At 36.5% G+C, this 7,422-nt stretch overlaps 1 pseudogene; it reads right to left on the bottom strand.

Moving 5' to 3' along the window:
• The window catches only part of LOC135671162 (receptor-like protein EIX2), a 3,880-nt pseudogene extending 2,205 nt beyond the window's left edge, over nt 1-1,675 (bottom strand).
• Between the last annotated feature and the right edge of the window lie 5,747 nt (nt 1,676-7,422).

The raw sequence follows: 7,422 nt of genomic DNA, 5'->3' as shown, positions 1-7,422 counted from the left end.
TGTATTAAAGCTTTTCTCTTTGTCTATCTTTTAATGCATTATTATGTTTTTATTTATATTGTTAATGAGTATATGCTATGATATTAAATTGAATATTAATTGGAATGAAATGTCTCACTGGCCAGGCCCAACCCACGGGTCAAGCCTTAGCCCGTAGGCTACCCTAGCCCAACTATTACGGGCGATCATATGCGACGCATATGACTAGTCCATGGGCCAGGGCTGGGCCAGTTTTGTATAATGCATGCTTAATCATGTATAATGCACTTGACTAATAGATGGACTGGCTCAATCTAGTCCAATGTTATTGTTGAACTTGAGCTCAAATGTTGATTGAACTAAATTAGACTTGATTAGTCTAGATCAATTCAGGGTGATTCCGAATTGATTGACTTATTCAAGTTAGTTTAACCTAAATTGAACTTAATCTAATCTAAATTATACTAGTCTAGGATGGTTCCAGACCAGTTAAATAAGGATTAGAGATCAGTTCAATTAGGTTCTAGTAAATCGAGTTCAATTGAATCGATTAAACTAGAGTTCAAGTCAATTAAGGGCTCATTTATATTACTTGATTTTGATGATATTTGAAAGAGACGTTTTAAATATGTTATTTCATCCCGAAATGGACATTATCAGTGTGAGATTATATTATTTTCCTGCCGAGAGCAGATACGGCGATTCCCTTCGGGGATTAGTGGGCCGTCAGACGTGGCGGCTGGACGGTTCCTCCATCCGCTGTTGGGAGGAACGTGTCCCCACTTTGGCGGATGTGGGACACCACTCCATTCGTTGTTGGGAGTGCGATATGAGTTTGCCTCCATCTGCTGTTGGGAGAACACAAACTCATCCCGTAGGGTAAAGCCTCTCCATCCGCTGTTGGGGGGGAGTGCTCCTTCGGGTATTTGATATACGCCAATGGGATGATTGATTGAATTTTGATCATATATACATTTTGAGTTGACTTTTAGGGTTCCTACTCAGCGTTGCTGAATTTTCTTTGTTTTTGATTTTCAGAGCAGCCTCCCCCTAGTACTAAATCAGATTCTAGTGGAGAGCGGACCTTCCTCTATCGCTAGGTAGAGCCACTTGGATGATTCTTGAAGTTAACATTACTATGTTTATTTTTCTATTTATGATTCGATGAATAAATAGATTGTAATAAATGAATTGTAATAAATGTTTATTTTTCTATTTTTCTATTTTTCTATTTATCTGTTTCGCCTGTGTGAAAATAAAAAAAAAATTTCAGGATGTGACTTAAGAAGTGAATAAAATACACATGTACAAGGGTAACAAGTCAATTTCATGCAAAATCTACAAATTGTTCTCAAGTTCTCTGCATGATGTTGCTAGCCAGCAGCCTCTGACGATAAATTTAGAAACTTACAAATAGTTAAGGGCCTTCAGATTAGCCAAAGCATTTGGTATAGCACCATCCAATCCATGATAAGAGAGGTTTCTGTAAAAGAAAATAAAGTAGAAATCATTACATCAGAATCAGTGCTTTTTATTGTTGTCTTTTAAAACAACCAAATCTTGGAGCTTACAATGAGGTGACTCTTGGGGTACCAGAGCTTGAGTAGGTGCAATTTACTCCACTCCAAATGAATTGCTGCGGAGCACAAGGATCACCCTGCCATATCTTCACCTGATATAATTTCTTTATCCCCATCATAGCATCAGCTGTTAATTTTGCAGGTTAAGCCAATGTCCACCAAATAGCATCATAGCATCATAGCATCAGCCATGCCATATAGATGATTATTGTAGCTCCCTCGGAACAAATTTTAATATTCATTTCAAAATAGGAAATGGGCTCCATGAATCATTTTGACACAACTCTGTCCGGAAAAACGTTTTACATGCATGAGCACACTACAGTCACACCTTATGTCGATGTATCCTTCGTCGACTTGGTATAGTATTTCAGTTTCGGAGTCCGTATAGCCACGAGTGACGCCATAGTCGATGCTCATGAATCCTGCACAGATGATTTGGGTTGGGTGATCTGTTCGTATGACATATGTCTGTTACGGCAAAAGGTTAATTAACAAAGAAGAAAATGGGAACTCTCCATCTGTCGACTAATTATATAAATCCAATATGAATGTCATGAATCGGAATAGTCATTGTCGATTTTTTTTTTCGTCAATAAATAAATGTAAGTCATATATGTCAGATCCATACAAGAATCGTCGTACTCTCCTCTCCATAGATAAATGATTTCTTGGATACATAGATTTTTTATTAATGAATTATTATTAATTTTTATAATAATTATAGATTTTTTAAAAATAATTATATATATATATATATATATATATATATATATATATATATATGTGTGTGTGTGTGTGTGTGTGTGTGTGTGTGTGTGTGAGAGATGATATATGGAAGTAGAGTATAATAATCTTTGACCTCTCACTATATAAAAAGGCCCGTGAAGTATATGTTTTGAGATCTGAACTCTCTTATATCATTTATTCTTTAATATAATTTAAGAATCAAAGAGTTTTATTCGGTACACTATTAATATAATTTTATAGAGTTTGGTTCGAAGACATCTTCACCCGATACCGGATATGGATTAAGATCATGATTAGTTCGGAATGAGCATTAGATGTTGAATAATCAAAATCTAAATTAATAATATACATGCATTTACTTCTTAATCTAGTAAGTAATATTTTGCTGAGAGAAAAAAAAAGAGGGGAGAAATTGGGAGAGAAGAGAAAGAGGAGGAGCAGCAGCCTAAAGAATGGAAGAAAAGAGAAGAGAAATTGGAAATCTGTGGTCATCATCAATTGATGCAATTCAAATGGAGTCAGCATGAGAACGCAACCACCAGAGAGAGATCCATGGTGACAAGCATGTTCTTGCAATGGGTGCTGCTCGAGAACAAGAAAAAGCTATGCACATCGCAAGCAAAGTACCAGGCTGACCATTCACCAGAATCGCTGCTGCCAACCATCCTAAGCAGACTCGGACGATGAAATTTCTCATCGTTTCCCTGAAGCTCAACTCCTCGATGCCATCCGCAGATTTTTGCTTCAGCAGGCAGCATACATATACATGTACATATAGAGAGAGAGAGAGACTGACATACATATATTGATGTCCAATGGCTTTGGTATACTGTAAAGACGACGACGACTGACATAGCGAACGTTTGTTTTTGACATGACTTTAATTTTTTTTTGCTAGAGTCTCTTACTACTAAATTGAAACAATATTGAAGAGGTTGGGATGTCATCATCTTACCATTAAATTGGAGCCGTATTGAAAGAATTTCTTTTTTTTTATAAATATCATATATATATATATATATATATATATTTTAAGAGAGAGAAAAAGATGTGAAGAATAAATATATATATATATATATGTATATATATATATGTATATATATATATAGAGAGAGAGAGAGAGAGAGAAAAAAGAGTCAATTTCAGCTTTGGCACAATGTAAAGAGGACTTGGAGTGATAGAGTCAACGTTTGTGTTTGACATACTTTATTTTCTTATGTTAGAGTCTCTTAATATTTATTTACTAGAAAAATCTAATATAGAATAGACAAATGATTTGGATCAGTCTTACTATTAAATTGGAACAGCATTGAAGAGGTTGGGATGTCATCGTCTTACCACTAAATTAAAGTCGTATTGAAAGGGTTTGTTTCTTTTATAAATATCATATATATTTTTAGATTTTAAGAGAGAGAACAAGATGTGAAGAATATGTTAGGGTCGAGAGAACTAAGAGGGGGGGTTGAATTAGTGCAGCGGAAATCTTTCAGCGATTTAAAAACGAAAGCTGCGTTCGTCCGATAAAAACGATTTCGATGTAAAAGCCGATTCTAAGATTACTTAAGATTAAGTGCAGTTTACGTCTAAGCACAGTTTACTTCTAAACTCAGTTTGCGTCTAAATACAGTTTGCGTCTAAACGCAGTTTTGCGTCTAAACACAGTTTTACATCTGAACGCAGTTTTGCGTCTAAACTCAGTTTACGTCTAAACGCAGTTTGCGTCTAAAAGTAGTTTACGTCTAAAACACAGTTTTATGTCTAAACACAGTTTGCGCAGTTTGCGTCTAAACACAGTTTTGCGTCTAAACTCAGTTTACGTCTAAACGCAGTTTGCGTCTAAACCCAGTTTTACGTCTAAACGTAGTTTTACGTTTAAAAGAAGTTTACGTCTAAAACATAGTTTTATGTTTAAACACAGTTTGCGTAGTTTACGTTTAAACACAGTTTTACGTCTAAACGCAGTTTGCGTCTAAACGCAGTTTTACGTCTAAACGCAGTTTTACATCTAAACGTAGTTTGCGTCTAAAACAGTTTCAAAGGGATCTAAACTTAGAAGCTAGTTCATAAAAGCACAGAAGACAGTTTTGCAGAATCAAAACACAAACGTAAGCTGATCGTACGAAAAACATAGATTTACGTCTGAATATAGATTCGAAAAGATCAGCACTTAGAACTTGTTCGTAAAGGCGCAGAGAGCAGTAGTTATGTAGGAGGTTTGTAGTAATGATAAGGTACTCGAAATAAAAGCAAACCAGAGATTTAGAGTGGTTCGGTCAGTCTTGACCTACTCCACTTTTGGCTTCCTCCTCCGACGAGGTCACCGACGTCAACTAGCTGCCTTCCTTCAATGGGCGAAGGCCAACTGCCCTTTTACAGTTTCACTCCTTTTGATGGGCTCAGGAGACAACCCTTACAGAACCTTTCTCTCCTCACTTTACAATTCAAAAGCTTGAAGAACAGAAGGAGGAGACTTAAAGGCTTTACAACAATTTTGAGCTCTTAGAATCACAGAAAGAATCAAGATTTCGGTGTCTATGTCTTACTCTGTCTGTGCTGAATGGGTGGGGTATTTATAGGCCCCAACCCAGTTCAAATTTGGAGCTCAAAACCATCAAATCCCGGAATTCCGGGATCAGGCGGTTGCACCTCTTGACTGGAGAGGTTGCACCGCCTGGCAAAGCTCGAAACTTGAGCTCTGGCGGTGCTACCTCTTGACAAAGGAGGTAGCACCGCCCAGTCTCGCTCGAAGACTGAGCCCTGGGCGGTTGCACCGCCCAGTCTCGCTGGGAGACATAGCCTGGGCGGTGCTACCTCCAACCCTGGCGGTGCCACCTCTTTCACTATTCCAGCTCACTTGGTTTGGCTCCAAACTTGGTCCAAACCAGTCCGAACTTGGGCCAAATTGGCCCCTACTTGGGTTATAGGATTAACACCTAATCCTAACCCTAATTAACGTGCTAACTATGAATTTAAAGACATTTTCTAAGCTATTACAAAGTCCGCAAGTCAAGACTTCTTCTGGCGAGCTTCCGGCAAACTTCCGGCGGTCTTCCGATGAACTCTCGGAAACCATTCTACGGACTCCCGGCAAGCTCCTAGACTTCACGATTTGATCTTAGCGAGTCCTAACGAGCTTCTTCGGCAAGCTCCAATCTTTCTCGGCGAGCTCCGCGAACTTCCAACGAACCTTCCGGCGAGCTTCCGAAAAACCCTTCGGCAAGCTCCCAACTCATTCTCGGCTAGTTCCGGTAGCATTCCCGACGAACCTTCGGACTTCCGTCGAACTCTCGAACTCACAACAAATCCTTCGCGCTTGACTCCGACACTTTGTTTCGCTTTATGTCTTCATCGTTATCATAGTTAATCCTGCACAATTAAAACAAAACTTCGATCGAGACAATTAATCCTAAGCAATTAACCAAGTTGTCCGGTATGTCATTGGTCCCTCGACGCTTCGTCCGATTCTTCGGCGCATCGTCCTCTCCTGCAGCCTATTGCCCAATCGTCCAGTTGACTCTGCAACTCCGATATCCTTGGCACAATACCCGCTTTTCTTGGCCCGATGCCCGAGTCCACGGCCCGAAGCCTTCTGTCGATACGTCGACTGATCCACTGGCCCGACGTCCAATCTTCTGACATGTTCCTTCGGCACAACATGATTTTCCTGCTTTAATTGTCTCATCCTGATCGAAGCATCCTGCGTCACTCAAAACGCAGATTAAATCATAAATATATATCAAGTAGTTTCATCATCAAAATACGAGATTCAACAGAATATATATATATATATATATATATATATATAGAGAGAGAGAGAGAAAAGAGTCGTTGTTAGTTGGATGTTCAATTTCAATTCATGGCTTTGGCATAATGTAAATTGGACTGGAGTGATAGAGTCAACATTTGTGTTTGACATACTTTATTTCTTATTTCTTATGTTAGAGTCTCTTAATATTTATTTACTAGAAAAATCTAATATAGAATAAACGGATGACTTGGATCAATTTTACTATTAAATTGGAGCAGCATTGAAGGGGTTGGGATGTCATCGTCTTAACACTAAATTAGAGTCATATTGAAAGGATTTATTTCTTTTATAAATATCATATATATATATATATATATATATATATATATATATATATATATATATATATATATATATATATATATATATATATATATATATATATATATATATATAAGAGGAGTCTTTGTTAGTTGGATGTTTAACTCATGATTTTGGCATAATATAGAGGCGACTGAGTCAACATTTGCCTTTGACATGATTTTGTTTTTTGTTTAGAGTCTTTTAATATTTGTTTTGATTATGAAGATATGATATAGAGTGGATTGACGACTTGGGTTAGTCTTACCCTTAAATTGGAGTAGTATTAAAGGGGTTGGAATGTCAATATCTTAGGAGTCGTATTGAAGAGCTTTATTTTTTCTATAGATATTCTATGTATATTTAGATTTTAAGAGAGAAGAAAAATACTTTGATTCCTCCGAAAAAAAGATAATATTTATTTGATGTTAACAAGAGAAGATATACAAAGAGAATTATACTTGAGGTATCCTTTCATAAGCTTATCTCAATACTTATATAAAATTGAAACACTAGATACAACACTAATGTCATTATCTTAGAGTTATACTCAGAGTCTCTTAATATTTGTTTTGACTAGGAATACCTGATATAGAGTGGATGGATGACTTGGGTTAATCTTACCATTAAATTAGAATAGTATTAAAGGGGTTGGAATGTCATTATCTTAGAGTAAGAGGTTTATTTCTTCTACAGATATTCTACGTATCTTTAGATTATAAGAGAGAGAATATTATATGAAAAATACTTTGATTCCTCTTGAGAAAAAGATATAAATTATTTGATATTAATAGGAGAAGATATACAAAGAGCTTGAGTGGAGATGATCCAAATCTTTAATTGATCTCACATTATAAAAAAATTAATTTTCTCCGGATAGACGAAAGTTATCAAATCATTTTAAATAGAAAAAAATGATAATGTCAGGCTTATTAGAAAAAAAATAAACTACCAAATAATAATTCTAAAACGTTATTATCCATAATCTTTTGGAATACCAGGAAT

Source organism: Musa acuminata, unplaced genomic scaffold (assembly GCF_036884655.1).
Source record: "Musa acuminata AAA Group cultivar baxijiao unplaced genomic scaffold, Cavendish_Baxijiao_AAA HiC_scaffold_1138, whole genome shotgun sequence".
Taxonomy (NCBI): domain Eukaryota; kingdom Viridiplantae; phylum Streptophyta; class Magnoliopsida; order Zingiberales; family Musaceae; genus Musa; species Musa acuminata.
Note: the sequence above shows the minus strand (reverse complement) of the source record. Positions and strands in the feature narration are given on the sequence as shown.